The sequence below is a fragment of the Tamandua tetradactyla genome, chromosome 17 (genome assembly GCF_023851605.1).
Source record: "Tamandua tetradactyla isolate mTamTet1 chromosome 17, mTamTet1.pri, whole genome shotgun sequence".
NCBI lineage: Eukaryota > Metazoa > Chordata > Mammalia > Pilosa > Myrmecophagidae > Tamandua > Tamandua tetradactyla.
The window spans coordinates 7,721,191-7,741,344 of record NC_135343.1 but is presented as its reverse complement, the minus strand read 5'-3'; the positions used below and the strand labels follow the sequence as shown (position 1 = coordinate 7,741,344).

The 20,154-nt window shown below is 43.6% G+C and overlaps 1 long non-coding RNA gene across 3 annotated transcripts; it reads left to right on the top strand.

Moving 5' to 3' along the window:
* The first annotated feature begins 7,648 nt into the window (after window positions 1–7,648).
* Window positions 7,649–18,960, top strand: LOC143660678 (uncharacterized). Of its 3 annotated transcripts, none has more exons than XR_013164175.1 (5): window positions 7,649–8,238; window positions 14,689–14,760; window positions 15,099–15,176; window positions 15,450–15,514; window positions 17,380–18,960. It is a non-coding gene; the product is annotated as an uncharacterized LOC143660678 (long non-coding RNA). The 3 variants fall into 3 exon arrangements; XR_013164174.1 differs by lacking the exon at window positions 17,380–18,960 and adding an exon at window positions 16,098–17,365 and having other exon boundaries at window positions 7,653–8,238; XR_013164176.1 differs by lacking the exons at window positions 15,099–15,176; window positions 17,380–18,960 and adding an exon at window positions 16,098–17,365 and having other exon boundaries at window positions 7,659–8,238.
* Window positions 18,961–20,154: the final 1,194 nt, after the last annotated feature.

The window sequence follows — 20,154 nt, the reverse complement described above, 5'->3', positions numbered from 1 at the left end:
ATGGGGATTTTTGCAATGGGAAAGCTTCACATACTATCCTGCCTTCAAAAGTACAATGACCGCAGCAGTCCTGTTTTTGAATTTTATTAAGCTCCTTCTGCATAGTTTTCTTACTTCTGAGCTAGGCCCTGAACTACTGGGTTCAAGTTTATCCCTCAAATTTGGGATGCCACCAGCCTCACACATGTGGCCCAGTTCTCAGGTGCTCCCTTCACCCACCATAAAAGAGAAGAGACTGGGCTACCTGCAGGCTTTCAGGTAGAGCCATTTCTGCCAAATCCCAACCTCCCACTTTTCCTGTCTATGGCAACACAGGGTCTTCCTACTGACCCATCTCTTAGCTCCTGTGGCCCCCAGGCTGTGGTCTGGGGCTCCCAGCAGTGGAGGCTGCAGATGAAATGGCCTTGGTGAGGCAGGGTGGGTGGCTTCAGCTGCAGGGCTGGCCGGTACCTGAGGCAGGGTGACGGCTGTGTGATTGTCCTTGGAACGGATGGCATGGCAATTTAGATTCCTTCCACAATTGTAAAGGTCACTTGTAGGTGACTGCCTTCAAAGGAAGTCTTGATTTGGGCACCCTGAGGGTATCTGTGAAGGTTAAGGACGGGGGGGAAAGTAGCCATCCACTGGGCATCAGAGACCATCTTGCAGTCTGTGGTTCTGTCCCTGATGGAGATCCTCTGGAAGTGGGTCAGCTCTCCCTGCCCCAGGAGGGCACGAGCTTCCACAGTCACGTGTGACTGCTGAGAGCCACTGGCTGTGCTGACTGCTTGCTACACCCGTCCATCTGGATCCATTCCCTAGGGCGGCGGTAACTGATCACACCCTGGGTTATCCGCACAGTTCTGGGAGCCAGAAACTCACGATCAACATCACTCGGCTGACATTAAGGCATTGGCAGGGCTGTGTTTCCTCTGGAGGCTCTCGGGAAGAATCTGTTTGCTGGCACTCCTTGGCTTGTGGCCACATCGCTCCAACCTTTAAGACCCACATCTTCAGGTCTCTCTCGACTCACCCCCCATGGCCGTCTCCCCTGTGTGTAATGTCTTTTAGCCTCCCTTTTGTAATTAAGAGTTTGCGTGATTGCATTTAGGATCCCCTGAGACATTCTAGGATGATTTTCACACCGCAGGAATCTTATTCACATCTGCAGGACTTAAACAAAAAAAAATGTTTTTGGTCATATAAAGTAACATTTCCTGATTCCAGTTATTAGGGTGGGAATATCTTTTTTTGGGGGGGGACATTATTTAGTCTATGAAAGCATCCCAGCTCCAGCCTTAATTCTGCTGAGGGTTGATGAATTTTTGGCACACAGGACAGCAGGCCAGGGGGCTAGCATCCGAGATAAGAGGGCTCTGGGCTGTTCACGGGAACCATCCTCCATGACATACGGCATCCTGGACAAACAGCACCAGAACTACAGACCGGCCGTGCAGACAAACGTCTGCTGGGGCATCAGCTCCACTGTCCCGCACTGGCACGTGTGCATCTTCCCACCCTGACATTGCCACCTCCAGTGGACATCCGGGCATTGACTTGGGGGACAGGTCGGCCACCAGCACCCCTGGAATTGGGCTGGAGCCCAGCCATTCCAGCCTGGCAGGCCTTAGCCTGCTAAGGCAGGAAGCTAAGAGCTGGACACCTACATCAGCCCGAGGACGATGCCAGACAAATTACTAATGAACTGGCAACAGCCTCCAGCGTTCAGCCGCCTTCACACCATCCTCAGGTAAAGTCGAACCTGTGTAATTTATGACATTTCCATTGCTCTAAAGGGATTGAGATTTCATAACAAATCCTAGGGAAGTTTCCAATTTCTCCCAAGTACCCCTTTGTCTTACCTTCTGGGAAATGCTATCAGGCATTTATGCCTCTTTGGGGAGAGACTGGCCCTTGTTTGAGAAGCTCATTCAGGGAAGAGACACTGAATAAAATCACTTGTGTATTTTATGGAATAAGACATAATTAATATTAATTTGGAGAGAAATACAGATTTGCTGGTGATATATTTTACTTGCCAACCATTAATTAAATTGCACGATATTAAAACCTGTATTGGCTTTGAGGCACTTCTTTTGAGTCAAAAACTCCATTTTCACCGAAAATTTGCCTAGTGCTCTGTGAGACTATTACGTTGTTCAATTTTAAAAACTGAGTGAGTCACTTACTTCATTGACTTCCATGTACTTCTTTTGAATATATACACCATTTCACTAATGCTCTGCAAAAGTGCTATGTTGTTCAGTTTTGAAAAATGAGTGAAATACGTGCTTCAAGGCCATTTTTCACAGAATATTCACCTAGTGCTCTGTAAAACTAGTAATGTTATTTAGTGCTGAAAACTAAGTGAAATACTTCAAAGCACATCTTTTGAGTCAAACATATTTTCACAGAACATTTGCCTAGTGGTTTCTGAAAACGTGTTATTCAGTTTTGAAAACTGAGTAAAATACTTATTGCATTGACTCTATGCACGTCTTTTGAATCAAAAACTTGTGTCACAGAACAGTCGCTTATTTCAGTATGAAACTAGTATGCTATGCAGTTTTAAAAACTGAGGGAAATGCTTACTTCATTGACCTCCCTGCACTTCTTTTGAGTCCAAAACAGCACTTTCACAGATCATGGATGTACTGCTCTGTGAAGCTGATATGTTGTTCTGTTTTGAAAACTGAGTGACATACTTGCTCATTGACTTTCTCGCAGTTCTTACTGGCCCCAAATGCTATTTTGACAGTGTTCTAGTTTGCTAGCTGCTGGAATGCAATATGCCAGAAACAGAATGGCTTTTAAAAAGGGGAATTTAATAAGTTGCTAGTTTACAGTTCTAAGACCGAGAAAATGTCCCAATTAAAACAAGTCTATAGAAATGTCCAATCAAAGGTATCCATCCAAGGAAAGATACTTTGGTTCAAGAAGGCAGATGAAGTTCAGGGTTTAAGGCACATGGTGAACACGGTCAGGGCTTGTCTCTCATCTGGAAAGGGCACATGGCAAGCACGGCGTCATCTGCTAGTTTTCTGTCCTGGCTTCTGGTTTCATGAAGCTCCTTGGAGGCGTTTTCTTTCTTCATCTCCAAAGGTCACTGGCTCGTGGACTCTCTGCTTCGTGGTGCTGCAGCATTCTCTGCTCTCTCCAAATCTCCCATTGTCCAAAATATTTCCTCTTTTATAGGACTCCAGTAAACCAATCAAGACCCACCCAAATGGGTGGAGACATGTCGTCACCTAATCCAGTTTAACAAGCACTCTTGACTAAATCACATCCTCCAGGGAGATGATCCAATCACAGTTTCAAACATATGGTATTGAATAGGTATTATTCTACCTTTATGAAATGGGATTTTGATTAAAACATGGCTTTTCTCAGGGGCATACATCCTTACAAACCAGCATAGACAGAATATTCACCTAGTGCTGTGTGAAATTATTATGTTAAGTTTTAAAAACTGAGTGAAATACTTATCATTGACTTCCATGCAATTCTTTTGAGTCAAACAAACATTTTCACAGGGTGATGTGAGAGTGGCTCAGTGGCAGAGCTCTTGCCTGCTGTGCAGGAGACCTGGGTTCAATTCCTGGTGCCTGCCCATGCCAAAAAACAAAAAAGATGGAAAAACATTTTCACAGATCATTTGCCTAGTGCCCTTGAAACATATATGTTAGTCAGTTTTGAAAACTGAGTGAAATACTTACTTTAGTGACTTCCATGCACATCTTTTGAATTCAAACTTCATTTTCATAGAACATTCACCTGGTGCACTGTGAAACCAGTATGTCGTTCAGTTTTGAAAACTGAGTGAAATCTTCCACTGACTTCTATGTACTTCTTATTTATTGATTTATTAATTAAAAAATTAACAACAAACAAAAATATTAACATATCATTCCATTCTACATATTATGTACTTCTTTTGAGACAAAATCTCCATTTTCGCAGAACATTCACCTACTGCTCTGTGTAATTAGTATGTTGTTCATTTTGAAAACTGAGTGAAATACTTACTTCATTGACTTCCATACACCTCTTTTGAATTAAAATCTCCATTTTCACAGACTGTTCGCCTATAGTTCTGCATAACTAATGTGCTGATTGGAAAGTATTGCATACCCCAGAAAAACCATGTTTTAATCTTGATCCAATCTTGTGGGAGCAGTCATTTCTTTTAATCCTGATTTGCTATTGTCAGTGGAAACTTTTGATTAGATTATCTCCAGGAGAGGTGACACATCCCATTGTGGTTGTGTCCTTTTGATTTGATGGAGATGTGACACCACCCATTCCAGGTGGGTCTTGATTAGCTTACTAGAGTCTTTTAAAAGAGGAAACATTTTGGAGAGAGTTAGAAATGACAGAAGCCTCAGAAACGACACAGCCAACAGAAACTTCAGAGCAGAGCTGACCCAGATGCTGACACGTGGAGAACAGAGACACAGATGTTTGGAGATGCTTGGAGCCCAGCAGACGTCACCCGGAGATGCTAAGCAAGCCACAACCTGGAGCCTTGTCAGGACAATCTTGCTGAGCCCAGAATTTCAGGAAAAGGCACAACCTTTTGTCAATCCAGATCCCCAGGAGAAGGGCTCCACCAGGCGAGACACCCCTCAGTGAGGAAGATTTTCAGCCTCTGTTCAACGTGTGGTGAAGCTCAATGGGGACTCTACTAGAGAAGGAGGAAGTGGTGATTCTCAAAGCCTTAGTCCATTGGCTTGCGTGAGGGGATGGTGAGGACAAGAAACATTTCTTGTCTCTGTATGCATCGCCTCTGGGGTCAGTTACTGCATGGAGTGAGATGTATCTGGCTGGCCAAACCCTGTAACTGTTGCTGTTCATTCTCAGGTTGAGTCAGAGGACTCTCTTTGTGGCACCACTGCCACACCAGTGGGTTCCTGTTGATCCTGGCTTTACTCCCTGGAAAGCAGGACAGAAGGAAGTCAGTGTATCTCTCGTGCCTTTATGCATCGGTTCTGGGGTTAGCTGATGTCCCTGAGAGAAAGCGCATGCTGCAGAAACACCTGCCGAGTCAGAGGTGCCTTCGCTTGGGTGGTCAGCAAGGACCGTCCAGGCAACCATGCAGAACGAGGCCAGCTCGGCGGTGCTGCTCACTGACTGACTCATCCGCTTGTCATTTCCACCTGTGCTCATAACTCTTTTCTGAAAGTACTTCAGATAACTAAATGAGAGTGCAGGTATAACATTTTACCCCATGCCTGGGTGAGACGTGCAGGTCATCAGATAACAGTTGGCTTTAGAATGTAAGTCTTATCAGGAGGGATCCAGTTTTCCAAGGCAGACGCTCTGAAGTGAATGGAAAGTACATTCCAATCTTGACTCGAGTGATGAGGAACCAAGCCCAGGTTTCAGTCGGTGGGCGTCTGAGTCCGGAGGATTCTCTGGACTGAAGTAACTAAGACAGAAATATGGATGAGGACATGGTCATCATCTTGGCATGGGCAGTTCTGTGTGCCCATTGCAGGTGACTGTTGTGCTTGATGATGGCATTATTGATCCCGAGGGGATGACAAGTGCAAGTGAAAGACATTGAGTCAATCCCTAGATAGGAGACACAGAAAGACCAAGAAAGAGAGGGAGAGACAGAGTGACAAAGAGGGAAAGAGGGAGGGAGACAGAGAGGCAAGGGAGAGAGAGGGAGTATGCTCTGATTTGGGAAACCAAACCCTGTTTCTCTCCATAGGGGGAAATACTGGGATTCCCTGAGCAGGACCAAAAGCGAATGGTATATGAGCCAAGGTTAGGTAATGAGGTGTTGTGAAGTTTATGCTAATACTTGGCGACAGTATCATCATTGCAAGCATAATGGCGTTTGTCTTAAAGATAGTACCTCCAGGGTGGACTACTCAGTTTGTTTTGAACGATGGGAACTGCTGTTTGCAATGAAATAAATGGGGCTCTCCTTTGGCCATTTAGACATGGCTTCAGAATTGGGGCGCAAGATGCCCAAAGCAGTGCCAGGTGCATTCTGGATTGTCCTCAGAGGAGTGCAGTCCCAAAGGCAGGAGCCTTGGCAGCCTTGGAATCAAGGTGAGCGTCCTGCACTCACGACCCTTTCCCCCCATTTCTGCTGAATGGAGCCTGTTTCAAAGAAACCACGCTTCAATTTGTGCCCTCATTCCATTCCCCCACCCCCACAAAATGCACAGGGTAGCAACAGATTATGACTTGTTCTGGGCATTAGAGTACCAGAGAGGTGCATACAGACGCACTCTCTGGCTGCGGCAGTTTCTCAGCAAGGAAGCTTTTGCATGTTCTGTCCCTGCTGCTGATGGGTGCTACAACCTCTTCTCTTCTGTCAACACAAGGGTTGCATCTTATGTTCGGGACCCATCAATGGGCACCCTCGCGGTGGGGATGGTGGCTCATGGGCAGACACGGGGGTCAGGATGGTTTTCAAACCTTTGTGTGGAGGGTAGAACGTGAAAACTGGCCTGAAAGTCCTTCCTTGCTCCCGTGTTCTCTCCCCTGTTGAGTCCCTACACAAAGAAGCCTGGGGTAAGCTCCATTCCTCAAGAGGTCTCCAATCAATGTCCTTGATGAGGGCTTTGAGCAGAACCGATTCCAGGGTGTCATGATCAGAGGACTGGCTAAACACACTGGCCTTCCAGAAGAAAGACTCAGGTAAGTTCTATATTGGAGGCAGCGCATTTCTCACAGCTGGTGGTGGCGGCCCCCTCTGAGATGTTGCTGGATAGCCATGGGCTCTTCTGGGGGATCACAGTGATCGTGGAGGTAGAACTAGGTGTGGGGATGGTAAGCCCCTGGCATTGCAAGAGGCAACCTTGCAAAAGAGTGAGATTTCCAACCAACTCTAAGAAATGCATGTGTTTGGAAATCAGCTCAGGAAAAGAGTGGGGTGGGGGTGGGAAATGTGAATGTTGATACCTGTTTGGAGAACACACCCTTTGTCAGAGACTGAAGACCTCGGCAGAGCTGTGATGTGGGCAAGATAATTCCATGTTGTGAGGGGCTCCGCGGTGTGTGGTAGGATGCTTAGTGGCCTCCCGGCCTCTAGGGGGAGATGTTGGGCGAGATCCTGTCTGGACCACTAGCCTCAGTCCTAGTGACCTACTCAGTGGGCAGCTCCGCCAGTGAACCCAGGATGGGCGAGGGCGGGCAGAAAAGGCTCTATCCCAATGGAGACAGCCAGTGTTACATTAAACGTGGGGGGGTGTTCTTTAGGGGATGCAATATGTTGATGAATGAAAACTTTGTCTGTAACTATAAACAGCTTTATTAGCTGTGGTTTCTTTTTTTACTTTTTAATTGTATAATATAACATATATGCAAAGCAAAGAATGAAAAAAGCAATCATTTTCAAAGCATCTTCAACAAACAGTTACAGGACAGAACCCAGAGTTTGTCATGGGCTACCTACCATACCATCATCTCAGATTTTTCCTTCTAACTGCTCCAGAATATAGAAGGCTAGAAGGAATAAATATTTTTTTTATCATCACAATTGACTTTTTTGTGAAAAATAGCATATATACAAAAAAGCAATACATTTCAAAGCACAGCACAAAAATTAGTTGTAGAACAGATTTCAGAGTTTGGTGTGGGTTACAATTCCACAACATTAAGTTTTTACTTCTAGCTGCTCTAAGATACTAGAGACTAGTATCGGATATGGTTTTGGAACCAGAGAACTCAGCAGCCAGGGAGGAACCCAAGCGGGCCCATAAATTCCTTGGCAGACACCCCAGATCGGAGGTCCCTTCTGACCGTCGGGCAGCAGCAAAGCCACCTGTCCAGGGTCCCAATCAGATCCCACCGTCTTCATTCCTGCAATTCTTTCGGTGAGAAGCAGGCATGTCCATCCACTCCTTTTCATCCCAGACGCCCTTTGCTCCTTTGATAAGTTCACGACCTGCATGAGTCAGGCGCCCAAGGACGTGGCGTCCCGGCCCGCCCGGACTGGGACAGCGGTGGGGAGCTCTCACCCTCCCCAGCCGCTTCGGAGTCACCTGCCAGCGGAGGCGCCTCTAGGAAGCTAGTTTTCAGCGACTCACTTGGGCTCCTTTCGGGCTGCATTCCAGGGAGAAGGCGGGGGCAATCCGGATCCACTGGTTCTGGGCTGGGGCCGTTCCAAGACAATCCTGCGACCTGAGCTGGGAAAGGACAGGTGCGGGGTGGTGGCGGCCCGACCCCTGCGACACAGCGGAGGCAGCCGCGGATCAGCCGAAGAGCCACCGCATCTGCCTGCCCCGGAGCACCGACGAGGTCTGGGTATCTCTGGCTTTTGGGTCATCTTCTGTCACGCGTTTCTCAGTCCGGACCCCCGGGAGCAGGAGTCCCCAGCAGCCGCCGCCGCTCGGCGGGGAGGGTTTGCGGGCCCGGCTGGGCGCGCTGGGAAGCTCGCTGGGCCTCCGTTTTAGGAGGAGGAAGCGGTCGTTCTCCAACCCTCCGTCCAGGCGGGTGGCACATAGAGCGGTGGCGCTGTCCCCTGGCGAGGCCTCGGGCAGGGCGCCAGCATCGGAGCGCGGAGGCCGGGCGGCCCCCAGGGGCGCTGCTGCCCCAGGCCGGGGACCCCGTCACCAGGCTGCAGAGGCCGTCCCGTCACCAGGAGCCCGGAGGTGTCACTGTTGGGCTCATAATGCAGGGGACGCTACCGTCCTTCGCCCGGTGTCTTTGAATGAGCTTGGCCGCCCATCCCCCGTGGGAAACCAGGCAGAAGGGGGCGGCAATAGGGCCCAAGCTTCCCCGCAGGGTGGGGGTGGGGTGGGGGTGCGGGGGTGGGGGAATCGGTGGCCAAGGGTGACTTTGTTCTCCCTAGAGCACTTCCTGTAGTAGCTCTGACTTCGTAGTTGCTGATGTGGACGGTGCAGAGAAGGGATTTCTGTAACTAGAGGAACTTTCTAAAATGTCAGCGCTGGAGGGCCTAAGGAAAGCTGGATGGATGAGTTTTGCTAACATCATCGATATTGAAAATAAGATACTAAAGAGTGTATGACTGTAGCAGAAATCGCCCCATTTTTGAAACTGACTTCTATGAAAGATGGCCGGGCAGAGCCAGGTGTGCTGTCCCCTGCAGGTGACGGTTCTACCCAGGACCTGCGCACAGGCTGTCAGATGGTATCCACTGGCCACTTCTCACAGGCTGAAAGGTGTAAAATTATATATATTTATCATAAACGGATTTAAACTTTTTCTATAACAGGAAAAATTAAGACCATTTATTTGAAAACAAAGATGAGGTCTCATCTCCCAGTTCGCTTTCTCATTAGTTCCTTCAAAGTCAGGGCTGAGTGCTGTGAGCACATCTTCTCATAACGAACCCTCTCAGGGCACTGCACAGCCTGTGGTCGGTGTAAAGGGAGAGGAAGGCGTTTGTGAACTTTGAAAGCTTTATTGTCAGTATAAACCTACCAGATTGAACGTTGTTCTTTTCTTATTCTGTTAAGCAGATATACAAATAAGCACAGGTATTCAGTTTCCAGTGTTTTCAAGTGTAACGTTACTTATGAAAAGCATTTCCTGTAAGGTTGTTTGCAGCCTTAAGTATTGTATATATACCTCAAGTTCAAGTTAATGGCTTTTATTAATGTTCTAAAGAAAAATAACATGAAAATCGATATACCCTTATCTGTAATCGTATGAAATGAGTCCCGGCATTGGTGTCGGGTGCCGTTTTGTACTTTTCCCCATAACTTCTGTGTAGTGTAAGTAACCAACCCAAATCATTGGGTCTTAGGAAAGAAAAGAAGGAAGAGAGTGAGAGAGAGGGAGGGAAGGAAAGAAAGAAAAAGGGAAAAAGCTTGACATTGTGCACATATTTTTTGTGTAGATCAGATCACATGGAAGCATGCACTACAAACTGAATGGAGCAGACCAAATTCTCGACTCAGGAGTAAAATGGCCAGAATTATGCCACAAATGATTATCATATTATTCTCTGCATAGCTACATATGCCATCTATATTGCTGAACAAATTGTTGAAACACTAATCAGTCAGCCATTAATTATAATTAAAGTTATCAAGTAATTTTCTCCCACACTAACTGAAAACTGTAGGGTAAAACATGTCTATCCACAGAAGAAACAGAATTTTTTGGGTATTAAATTATATGTCTGGCATTTAAAATGAATTTGAGATGAAAAGCAAAGCATATTTTCCATGCAATAGCAATAATTTCTTACTTTCGGAGTTGGATTAGAGATTTTTTTTTCCATTAGTTGCCTTGTATCGTTTTCCACCACTTTAATACACTGTTTGACAACTAGAAGGATGCAGATGTTTTTTGAATGTTTTTAAGGATTTAGTGTAAAAGTTGATTGACATGATGTTTCATCTTTACCGAGAAGTAACTTACCCATCACACCTTTTAGGTATACTTAGGGTATTTTTTGTTCAGTACCCCAAAGTTGAAGGTATTACTGTTGAAACTGTAAACGAACTTATCATAAACATGTTGAAACATACTCTGGGTACTCTTATATGTATATCTTTTTGCCCTGAAAATCTGAAAGCTAATTCAAATAGGCATGTCTTAGAATATTCAAAAGAAAAATTACTGACTTCCGGAGAAGATGGCGGCTTAGTAAGATGCGCGGGTCTTAGTTCCTCCTCCAGAAAAGCAACTGAAGAAACAGAAACAATACGGAACAGCTCCCGGAGTCACGACAGAGACCAAAAAGACAGCGTACCCCATTCTGGGGCGGCTGAACGGGCAGGGAGAATCTGCTGCGGTGAGCTACCCGAGGGGCGCGCGTTTTCCCGGCCGGGGCGGCTGGCGACTGGGGTCCCCTCCATGCACGTGGCTCCCCGGTCTGACTGGGAACGTTGGATAGCGGGGCCCTCCCGCCACGCTTGGCGTCTTGGGCCAGCTGGGCAATTTGGACCGGCATTCCCCCAAGCCGTGGCGGCCGGCGACCCCCCCCCCCCCACGCGCAGTTTCCCGGGCTGACTGCGAGATTCGGATTGGCAAGTTAAAGGAGCCACGGCATCTTGTACTGGTGGGACCCGCAGACAGACGAGCGCCACAAGCGCCACCTACTGGGCAGGAATAGAAAAACAGCCCAGAGATTTCACAGAAAAACCTTTCAACCAGCCGCGTCCCACACCCAGGGAAATCTGATCAAATGCCCAGACACCAGCAAAAAATAATGGATGACGCTCGGAAAATTGAAGATATGGCCCAGTCAAAGGAACAAACCAATAGTTCAAATGAGATACAGGAGCTGAGACAACTAATGCTGAATATACGAACAGAAATGGAAAAACTCTTCAAAAACCAAATCAATAAATTGAGGGAGGACATGAAGAAGACATGGGCTGAACAAAAAGAAGAAATAGAAAGTCTGAAAAAACAAATCACAGAACTTATGGGAGTGAAGGACAAAGAAGAAAAAATGGAAAAAACAATGGATACCTACAATGGTAGATCTAAAGAGACAGAAGCTACAATTAGTGAACTGGAGGATGGAACATCTGAATCCCAAAAAGAAACAGAAACTATAGGGAAAAGAATGGAAAAACTTGAGCAGGGGATCAGGGAACTGAATGACAATATGAAGTGCACAAATATACGTGTTGTGGGTGTCCCAGAAGGAGAAGAGAAGGGAAAAGAAGGAGAAAAACTAATGGAAGAAATTATCACTGAAAATTTCCCAACTCTTATGAAAGACCTAAATTTACAGATCCAAGAAGTGCAGCGCACCCCAAAGAGAACAGACCCTAATAGGCGTTCTCCAAGACACTTACTAGTTAGAATGTCAGAGGTCAAAGAGAGAGAGAGGATCTTGAAAGCAGCAAGAGAAAAACAATCCGTCACATACAAGGGAAACCCAATAAGACTATGTGTAGATTTCTCAGCAGAAACCATGGAAGCTAGAAGACAGTGGGATGATATATTTAAATTACTAAAAGAGAAAAACTTCCAACCAAGACTTCTATATCCAGCAAAATTGTCCTTCAAAAATGAAGGAGAAATTAAAACATTTATAGACAAAAAGTCACTGAGAGAATTTGTGACCAAGAGACCAGCTCTGCAAGAAATACTAAAGGGAGCACTAGAGTCAGATACGAAAAGACAGAAGAGAGAGGTATGGAGTAAAGTGTAGAAAGAAGGAAAATCAGATATGATATATATAATACAAAAGCCAAAATGGTAGAGGAAAATATTATCCATACAGTAATAACACTAAAAGGTAATGGACTGAATTTCCCAATCAAAAGACATAGAATGGCAGAATGGATTACGACCCAGCAATACCACTGCTACGTATCTACTCAAAGGACTTAAGGGCAAAGACACAGACGGACATTTGCACACCAGTGTTTATAGCAGCATTATCTACAATTGCAAAGAGATGGAAACAGCCAAAGTGTCCATCAACAGACGAGTGGCTAAACAAACTGTGGCGTATACCTACGATGGAATATTATGCAGCTTTAAGACAGACTAAACTTATGAAGCATGTAATAACATGGATGGACCTAGAGAACATTATGCTGAGTGAGTCTAGCCAAAAACTAAAAGACAAATACTGTATGGTCCCACTGATGTGAACCGACATTCGAGAATCAGCTTGGAATATATCATTGGTAACAGAGACCAGCAGGAGTTAGAAACAGGGTAAGATAATGGGTAATTGGAGCTGAAGGGATACAGACTGTGCAACAGGACTAGATACAAAAACTCAAAAATGGACAGCACAATAATACCTAAGTGTAATGTAACTAGGTTGGAACACTGAATGAAGCTGCACCTGAAATATGGTTGTTTGTTTGTTTGTTTGTTTGTTTGTATCTTCTGTTTTTGTTTTTTTCTTTTTCCTTTTTTTATATATATATATTTTATTAGTATTATTATTTTAATTCTCTTCTCTATATTAACATTCTATATCTTTTTCTGCTGTTTTACTAGTTCTTTTCCTAAATCGATGCAAATGTACTAAGAAATGATGATCATACATCTATGTGATGATACTAAGAATTACTGAGTGCATGTGTAGAATGGAATGATTTCTAAATGCTGTGTTAATTTCTTTTCTTTTTTTTGATTAATTAAAAAAAATTTTAAAAAATTGGATAAAAAAATAAAAGCACATAGTAGATTCAGGAAAAATAAATAAATAAATAATAGAGGAAAAAATGTTAAAATAAAGTCAGTTTGAAATACTAGTGATCAATGAAAGGGAGGGATAAGGAATATGGTATGTAAAATTTTTTTTTCTTTTTCTGTTTTTGTTTTATTTTTCTGTTGTCTTTTTATTTCTTTTTCTGAATTGATGCAAATGTTCTCAGAAATGATCATGATGATGAATATGCAACTATGTGATGATATTGTGAATTACTGATTATATATGTAGAACGGAATGAGCATATATTATGGATGTTTGTGTTTCTTTCTTGTAATTTCTTTTTAATTAATAAAAAATTATTAAAAAAAAAAAAAAAAGAAAAATTACTGCTTTTAATACTAGCCTTTTGGGTTTCCTGAAGATTTTGGTGAGAAATAATAGTATCTACTGTAAGCATTGACAAAATTGTGGAAGTTCATTTCAATAAAACAGAATATAACAACTAAATCCAAGTCAGACATGGCTGATCTGAGTTTCATATTAGGTGGTTTGTGCTTTAGATTTATACTGTAACGTTTAAAGTGCATACATATATAACATTTTAACATCTTGTCAATATGATTTTACAGAAGAAAATCCCAAATTACAAGCTTTATTTATTTGCATGTTCTCAAAATTTTCTAATTCCCATAAGAAATTACTTGCACATTAAAAATTCCTATGAAAACCCAAATCTGTTTTTGTAGATGCTGCAGTTTCATCACAGACAAATATTCTGTAACGTAGCCCAATAAAGCCATACTTTGTCTCCTTTCTAACTTATAGTTTGAATTATCATGTGTTTAGTTTCTTGGATGGCAGTTGCCTTGATGAGAGAGCACTTTCCCTTGTCATCACAGCATTGGCTAAAATGTATTCCTAATTGGGCAGTTAAGGCACGCACGATGCCGTCAGCTGGTTTAGTGTCAGGTACTGCGATAGCATCCTGAGAAGGTGTGGGATCTTTTGCCACATTTATAAAACTCAATGTTTTGTTGTTATTATCTACCCTTCTAGACTGAGCATTAGATGAAAGGTGGTGCCTACGTACTTGTACATAAAACAAAATTTACAGTTGGAAGAAAAAAACATTCAGATATGCAAATATCAAAATCATTTAAACAGAATTGCTTCCAAAGATGAGAGCCTCATGAATATTCATACTGACAATTTATACCTAGTGTAAGTGGAATTAAGCAAAGGCTAATGCTTTTGGCGTTTTAATATGCTACTTCTTTGTGTAAACAAATATTTTATTTGCACTCATGCTCAGCTCTGAGAAAAGCAAAGTTTCATACCTCTCTATATTGGCTGAATTTAAATAATCTGATATTGATATCCATTTTGAAAGTAGTGTGACTTCTTTTTATATCTTGGTAAAAGTTTCCATATGCGATAAGCATTTAAATATGTTTGATTTTTGTCATAATAGCATTTAAAAAGTATATCTTGGGGGGGGGGCCACGGTGGCTCAGCAGGTAGAGTTCTCACCTGCCGTGCTGGAGAGACCCAGGTTCGATTTCCCGTGACTGCCCATGCAAAAAAAAAAAAGTATATCTTACACATTATATCAAAGGCTCTGTTTGAAATTTTCAGTTCTCTTTCAGTTTCCCAGCACATCTTGGCCCTCACAATGAGCAGGGAATACAATGAAGGCAGACGATTTGGAAGCAGGGTAGGTAAGGAAGTCTTTTTCTTCTATGACCTTTTGCCTTACGGATTGTTTTTAGGTGTTTTTTTTTTTTAGCATTCCTGGCATGGTCCGGGACTCGAACCCAGGTCTCCCCCACGGAAGCCGGGCATTCTACCACTGACCCGCCTGGACTGTTTTCAGGTGTTTTAGCGCAAATGGTTGTGGTGATTTTAGATGTGCGACATGAAATAGGGTTGTGTTTTCTGGCAGAGTTTGGGGAGCTTGAGGAAAAGTACGAGGTCCCTGATATTTTCTTTTCCTTTTCATCTGAGTATAGAGTATTAAGAGTCCTCAAATTAGGATTCGTTTCCCTCCCTCTTACAGGCACTTTACAATTCTTGCTGAGACTACAGCGACTCCATATACTTACTGCAGACAACCTTGAAATCTGTTTATATTAGTGTAAGTAGAAAAAAACTGTAGACTACCTTCTAGTTTTCTCTATAGGCATTTTTAAGATGTATCTGTAGTTTGCTCTACTTTGTGTCTAGAGAAGTAAGCAGCACATTATGCAAATTATCTGTGGAAGTTGGGGCCACTGTCTCTCATCTGCCCAGTTGAATTCTGGCATCAATCCTTTTTTCAAGGCTGGGTGGAGACAAGATTTCTTTGCGTGACTTAACTTTGATCCCTCCTATAGTCTAAATGTATCTGAAACTTATTTCCTTGCTCCAGGTTTGGCTTTCCCAGAGCGCAGCTGTCCCTTGTATCTTCAATGAAGAGCATCACCGCCAGTGAAGGTATATTATCCCTGTCCTGGGGTTTTCTTAACTTGACTCTACCCATTGTTTCCCAAATGCTAATTTCTAAGCAGGCTTGATTCATTGATTTGAACTTTGGTCATTCAAAAGCAGTGTCCAAATTGTGGAGTTCAGCAAAAGACCAGCTTGCTGTGTGTACAGCATATACACGGCAGCATAGCCAGTGTCCTTTAAATTATACTGTATTTGAAATTTTTAAATCACCTACTCTGGCACAAATGTTGCTTCCTGGTTCTGGAGTTAAATCTACAACTCTGGTCCATGTGTTCAGTTTATATACATACATACAGACACATAAATTGAGGTCATCAGACACCCAGCAGTCAATAATAGGTGAATTGAACCTTTGGCTGAAGAGGCATAGGCTCTAGAATCTACCCTCTGATTTCATGACTAGATCAGTGTATTAGTCAAGGCTCTGTAGGAACCAACAGGAAAAATCTATAAATCTGAGATGCCACAAAAGTGTCTCATGCAACTGTGAGGATACAAACAAGTCCAGATTTCACAGGGTAGGCTGGATGCTGGCAACTCTGATAACGGTTTTTGATGAATTCCCCAGGAGAGGCCGGCTGGCTGAATTTGAGATGACAATTCTCTCTTCTGACTGCTGAATTCATCTCTCCTTTTAAAGACTTCGACTGATTGGATTAAATGTCTCTCATTGCAGAAGACAGTCCTTTTAGTTGCTTATCAGTATAGTCAGCCACAGATGCAATCAACTTACTGATGATTTATATCCTCAAAGCAAGTTAAGCCAGTGCTTGCCTGACCAGACAACTGGGCACCAGCACCCGGCCAGGGTGACATGTGAAGGTAACCATCACCACCAGGAAGCACACTCTTAACCAGGTTGACTTTTTGTTTTCTTCACCAACATGTTTATAAGGATGCATTGCTTATACACCAGTGTTTAAATTTGATCATAGGCTTATCAGTAGCATTTAGAGTATTGAGTGTTTCTATGCTGAAAAACCCATAAACAGACTCCATAACTCATGAACATCTAAGTTACACTAAACTATTATTCCCATATCTTACATAGAACAGGGCTTTTTTTTTTCAGAAGACTCATTTTTTTTAATTTTTATTTTAACATTTGTTCCCCCTAGTATTTATTTTTATTCCATATGTTCTACTTGTCTGTTGACAAGGTAGATAAAAGGAGCATCAGACGCAAGGTTTTCACAATCACACAGTCACATTGTGAAAGCTATATCATTACACAATCATCATTAAGAAACATGGCTACTGGAACACAGCTCTACATTTTCAGGCAGTTCCCTCCAGCCTCTCCATTACATCTTGACTAACAAGGTGATATCTACTTAATGCATAAGAATAACCTCCAGGATAACCTCTGGACTCTGTTTGGAATCTCTCAGCCATTGACACTTTATTTGTCTCATTTTGCTCTTCCCCCTTTTGAGTCTCAGCTCATTCTAGGGGTTTTCTCAATCCCTTGATGCTGAGTCCCAGCTCATTCTAGGATTTGTGTCCCACATTGCCAGGAAGTCCACACCCCTAGGAGTCATGTCCCACGTAGACAGGGGGAGGGTAGTGAGACTGCTCGTTGTGTTGGCTGGAGAGAGGGGCCACATCTGAGCAACAAAAGAGACTCTCTTGGGGGTGACTCTTAGGCCTAAATTTTAAGTAGACTTGACCTATCCTTTGTGGGTTCAGTTTCATGTGAACAAACCCCAAGGCTGGGGGCTCAGCCTATAGCTTTAGTTGTCCACACTGCTTGTGAGAATATCAAGAATTCCACTTGGGGAGGCTGAATCTTCCCCCAGAATAGGGCTTTTTAACCAGATGCAATTTTTCTTTTTTTGCTCCTGCCCTAGGTAATTGGCAGTTGTATGGACATTTTTATTGTTTGTCATAACAAGGATGGGGGGGCAGAGGCTCCACTAGAATCTGATGGTCCAAGGCCCTGAATTCTAATAAACACCCTGCAATGCCCAGGACGGCCCCACACGACATAGAAATGTACGGCCCCAAATCACTGTACTTCCAAGGTTTACAAACTTTGTTCTTGAAGTAGGTGATTCATTTCACATTTTCAACATTTCTCCTGCCTCTGTTTCTGGATGCACTCCTGGCATGTTGGTTTGAAAAATACTCCTTTTGAAAGACTGTAACCTGCAATGCCAGGTATTCACTATCCCATAACTTTACCCTGGAGCAGTGGTAACCCCAAATAGCCCGAGGATTTCCGACACTGCCATGGGGTAATACACCAGGTGTGACAGTTTGGTGGCACTCAGTGGAACTTCCTTGAATTGTTGATTCTGGAATGCCGGCCTCTTTCTCAAGGCTCGTCACCCACAACCTCCTTCTTTGCGCAGGCAGGAAATTAAGTTCAGTTCAAACTTGGCCATTGGGAAGATGTCTCTTAACCTGTGTCCATTTTCAAAACAACAAAGCTAATTGACCAGGAAGTCCAAAAATTGAAAGAAAAGCCTTGTGGATTGAGGGAAGTCTTCACTGGCCAAGTGGCCAGGAGGCGGGAAGCTGGAACTGTGTTTTCAGATTGCACTGGCAACCTGGAAGGGGGTCATTAAAGCCCCCCTTTAATGGACTCTGAGGGGCATTTGAAGAAAACAAAACAAAACAACAACACTGAACAGAACAAAAGAGAGAAAAGTAGAACAGAATTCCTTTTTGTTCCTTATGTGTGCCTATATAGTGAATTGCAATGTAAAAAGTATTTTTTCCTGCAGGCTGCAGTTTAAAAATTATGACACCATTGGTAGGGAGAGCTGGCACTCTGGGCAAAACCTGGTGTGCTGGTTTGAAAGGAAGTATGCCCCCTAAGAAAAGCCATGTTTTAATATAAATCCCATTTCATAAAGGTAGAATAATCCCTATTCAATACTGTATGTTTGAAACTGTAATCAGATCATCTCCCTGGATGGTGTGATTTAGTCAAGAGTGGTTGTTAAACTGGATTAGAGGACGACATGTCTCCATCCATTTGAGTGGGTCTTGATTAGTTTCTGAAGTCCTATAAAAGAGGAAATATTTTGGAGAATGAGAGATTCAGAGAGAGCAGAATGATGTAGCCGTGAGATACAGAGAGTCCACGAGCCAGCAACCTTTGGAGATGAAGAAGGAAAATGCCTCCCGGGGAGCTTCATGAAACCAGAAGCCAGGAGAGAAAGCTAGCAGATGACGCCATGTTCGCCATGTACCCTTCCAGCTGAGAGAGAAGCCCTGACTGTGTTCGCCATGTGCCTTCTCACTTGAGAAAGAGACCCCGAACTTCATTGGCCTTCTTGAATCAAGGTATCTTTCCCTGGATGCCTGTGACTGGACATTTCTATAGACTTGTTGTAATTGGGATATTTTCATGGCCTTAGAACTGTAAATTTGCAACTCATTAAATTCCCCCTTTTAAAAGCCATTCCGTTTCTGGTATATTGCATTCCAGCAGCTAGCAAACTAGAACACCTGGAACTGGGCTCTCCTCTCCAGGACCTGCTGTATGCATGGCCCCATGTGGGAGGGGAGAGGGGCCAGGCCTGGGTCTGCACTGTACGCCTCACAGATGTACTGAAAGATCATCCTGCCCCCTCCTGCCTTAGACATGGTCCTATTTACCAGGAAGACACTGATGGGGTGAGGGTAGGAGTAAGGGACAAATGAATCTTGATGACAAGGGAAGGGGGAAAATACGGAGGAATGGGGGGTAGTGTGGGATCACGAGCCCCTCATGATGTGGAGCTTTGGTCTCTAGCATTCCCCAGAACCAGAGTCAAGGGACAATATGAATAAACAAAGCAAAACAGTAGATGCCAGTGACTTCAATTGAGATGCAATACATCCACCAAATGTATTGAATATAAGACATAAAGCTATCGCATATTTTCCTATAACTAGAATCTGCAGTTTTTATTTTGCCTAATTATTTTTTCAGTTGGCAGCACCAATGGGTTAGTGGAATCAAGGCTAAAAATTATTGGAATGGCGATAAATGGATTACCTAGTTATGGAGGAAATAGGTTTTTATTTTCTGGTTTGATAATTTTTGTGATTTTCACATAAGTGCTAAAATATAAAACCGTGTCTGATGTTTCTCAATTCTGAAGGAAATTGATTTCATGAACTTCTGATGTTTCCCACCCAAGATTCTGTTGCTTTAAGAGCCAGTAGCTTACCCCAGACTTCACAGCTTTGTCATCTGTAGAACAGCTTCGATTCTAAGAAGGAACCCAGGGAGGAATTTTCCATTTTCTTAATTTTCCAGACACAGCCTTGGATAAATTAACCAAAGAAGCGTGAGTTGGAAGAAAATGAATAAATATAAAGCAGATCCAGAAATGAGGAAAGGTCAATGGGCCATGACATGACGGGAAGCCCTCTGTGAGTCACTGCCGGCTCCTGGCAGGACACGGAGGGGCCACAGCCCCCAACTCCTGGCGTTGGCCAGACAACTCCTGACATGGTATCATGGAGTTTGCCAGGCCAGTGCACGTACATATCTTCGTCTCACTGGATCTCCTGGGACAAGACTAGACCTTCCCAGGCCCTTTATTTGATGAGACTCCATCTTCTCCTCCCAGGCCTTTCTCAAAAGCCAAACACACAGTGTTTAAAGGGAAAGACCAAGAAGGTGG